Below are 3441 nucleotides of genomic sequence, written 5' to 3'. Positions count from 1 at the left end.
AACCCCCTTCCCCTCCCCCTTTTCTGATGAAGGGTCTAGGCCCGAAACGTCAGCCTCTCTGCTCCTATGATGCTGCTTGGCCTGCTGTGTTCATCCAGCCCTGCACCTTGTTGTCTCTGTGTTTGTCTTTCCCTGGTTTTTCTATTCCAGCACCTTCTTTAAAACTTCTCATTCTCCTACTAAAATGAATTGTTTCACATTTCTGAGCATTAAATTTCGTTGGTTATTTACACTTTGTTTCCTCCTCCTGTTTCTACTTGTGGCTTTGTAACCTTGCTACCACATAATCGGGAAAAATCCCACGATATACTTTCTGCAGCACCGCAATTGTCTGATTTTCCACTGGCTTAACAACAGCAGTAGGCATCACTCACACAACTATATCATTAATAAAGATAAACTGTACTTCTGGAACCAAGAATTTTTTCTATTATTCCTATCACCACTTTTCACTGGACTCAATGCACTGACCGATGAAGGCATTCAGTTGGGACATCATGTTGCAGTTCCACAGGACGTTGATGAGGCCACTTTTAGAATACTGCCTTCAATTCTGGTCTCCTTGCGAGAGGAAAGATGTTGGTAAACTTGAAAGAATTGAGAAAAGATACAAGGATGTTGCTGGGTTTGGAGGGTTTGAACTATAAAGACGGGCTGAATAGGCTGGGGCTATTTTCCCTCGAGTGTCGGAGGCTGAGGGGTGACCTTATAGAGGTTTATAAACTCACAAGGGGCATGGATAGGATGAATAGACAAGGTCTTTTTCCCAGGGTGGGGGAATCTAAAACTAGAGGGCATAGGTTTAAGGTGAGAGGGGAAAGATTTTAAAGGGACCTAAAAGGGCAACTTTTCATCCAGAGGGCGGTGTGTGTATGGAACAAGTTGCCAAAGGAAGTGGTGGATGCTGGTACATTTACAACATTTAAAAGCCATCTGGATGGGTACATGAATAAGAAAGGTTTAGAGAGCTTTGGGCCAAATGCTGAAAAATGGAACTAGATTAATTTAGGATATCTGGTCAGCATGGACAAGTTGGACTGATAGGTCTGTTTCCATGCTTTATATCTCTATGACTCTGTGTCTCTCCATTTCATTTATTTGCCTGTGTCCATCTGAAGTCTATTATTATCATAGTCTTCACTATTTACCACATTGGTACCTCTATACACAAGCCCATATACTTAATATCAAAAAAAGCACTGTGTTTGCCCAAACAAAGGCCCTGGGTGGCACGCTATGTATTTCCCCCCAGTCTGAAAATCTGCCATTCAGTTCACCACCACTGTCTGCTTTCTGTTCTTTTAACCAATTTTGTACCACATGATCATTGTCTTTTTTAATCACATGTGCTGTGTCCCTTTCAATTATGCTCATCATGCTTATTTCAAATTTTAAAGTATAGGCCAGTTCCTATTCCAGTACTGATAGTCAAAAAGGAGTTGTTTGTTCTATCAGTTACATTAAACTGTTGTCACCTTGATAATCGGAAACAAGCATGTGTGGAATGTGTACAGGTTAGCTTTTACTTCCTTTTCACATTGAAAGCAATAGACAAAACTATTCACACATATTCAGAGCACATTTAATCCTGGAACCATAAGTGCCAGTCTTTATCATACCTTGAGACTTGAAAGGTAAGAGCAGGTATCTATATAAATTTTTTTCCACATGCTAACCAACTTCCCTAACAACTAGCAATACTGGAATTATTACATTCTGTGTCAACTAATGCTGATATGCTGTACAGTATTAGTTGTCCCTAACTCTGTGATCATGTCCCTCATGTTGAGCAGGAACCAGAAATGTGGTCAATCAATGTGTAATCTAAGCAAATAATTTGGCCAAAGCCACAGCTATAATTTGTCATTGCATATTTACAGATACTGAAAGATATGAGGGAAGATATTGTCTCTGTGGTGTTACCCACTGTTAGAGTTTGCAAAGCTTCCAACAGACAACTATGGTGTTACAGGAAATCAAGATATTGCACACTCTATATGTACATGTCCCCAGTGTTTGGCTATTTTACCTCCAGCATTGACAAATTCATAACTAACAAGGGAAGTTGATTTGTCAGAAAATAACACAGCAAGTAACACAGACAAGAACTTAGCTATAAGCCATGAGCAGCAAGATTTTTGACATCGCAACCATATTAATGTACACAATCCTAAACACAAGTTATTATATTTGTATTCAAATATTCTTTCAGCACATGACAAGCCAAAAAACAATTCATTTCAGTATTATTATGATGGAAATCATGAGGTAGTATCATACATTTTAAGCTAAAAATAGTCATTCAAAATAACCCTTGAGCATAACATAACATCTTGACAAGTTTGTGGCTTTTTTTTGGAAGTCAATTGATTTTCACAATTATGAGAAGCACTCAAGAGAACACTCAATGTGCTTGAGCAGAACTAATGAACATGAAACAGGCACAGTTCTGACAGCAGTAACAATTCCACTGCCTGCAATCCTTGTACTGCATTTATCAAACTCCCCATGGTGCTAAAAACATTTTTTAAAATCTGGAATCAAATTTGAGTGAGACTCTTCAAGACAATGATGTAGCTAGAGTCCTTGCATTATATTCTGTATCAAAAGGCCAAATTTTGGCCTGTAAGGGAAACAAAAGAATAAATAAATGAGTATTTGCAATTTTTCTAGAACAGTATGTCCAAGCAAGAAGACATCAATTCCAGTTTGGAAGCCAAAGGCATGGGTAATTTTTATCAGTACCCCTGCCCAGAGTGGATTTAATTAAGAATGTTCTCAATGAACTTACAGTTGGAGAGTAGGTTTCTTGCTACTTGCATAGTAGAGATGATGAAATGAGGATGGGACATGGGTGTGGGACAGGAGTCAGTCAAGTGTGGTTTGAGTCAGGGGAATATTGCAGATGGATCAAACACAGAGATCAGGAGAGATGTGGCGGGATTACTGGGTGGTCAGTGATCATACAAGGTTCACAGGTAATATTCAAAGGAAAGTGAACAGAAAATGTATGTGTCCATTGGTGAGACCTGACAGTTGAACTTTAACAGAAATCATCTAAGTATCGATTTTAGCAAGTTTCACAGATGGTTTCCCCCTGCAAAGCTTAGTGAAGCTTCTCATGCTATCTTCCAAAACTCAATCATCAATTATGCACAACTTCCCTATAGCACCTCCCTCACTATTGTTTCCTACTCACTATAGATTGAGGCACTCACCACTTCCTAGGAACCCTGGCACCAGCACCATCTTTACAGCCCAGCTGAGAATGAAGTCAAATACAGTCAGCCTGGAGTTGCCCTTCAGCATCCATATAGTGGTAGAGTAACTATGAACCAACACTTCTGAAATAACTGCACAGAGGCCAGTTCCCAAAACCAAGTCACCCTTTCTGGACACTGGACACTGGACACTGGACACTGGACACTGGACACTGGACAC

General features: G+C 39.8%; 1 long non-coding RNA gene across 1 annotated transcript in view; it reads right to left on the bottom strand.

Annotated features, from left to right (window-relative positions):
• The window catches only part of LOC125485196, a 23788-nt gene extending 20365 nt beyond the window's left edge, over positions 1–3423 (bottom strand). The window contains exon 1 of the long non-coding RNA XR_007263937.1: positions 3219–3423. This is a non-coding gene — a long non-coding RNA (uncharacterized LOC125485196). The remainder of the gene's footprint in view (positions 1–3218) is intronic.
• Positions 3424–3441: the final 18 nt, after the last annotated feature.

This window comes from Rhincodon typus, chromosome 17, assembly GCF_021869965.1.
Source record: "Rhincodon typus isolate 14 chromosome 17, sRhiTyp1.1, whole genome shotgun sequence".
NCBI classification, from domain to species: domain Eukaryota; kingdom Metazoa; phylum Chordata; class Chondrichthyes; order Orectolobiformes; family Rhincodontidae; genus Rhincodon; species Rhincodon typus.
Note: the sequence above shows the minus strand (reverse complement) of the source record. Positions and strands in the feature narration are given on the sequence as shown.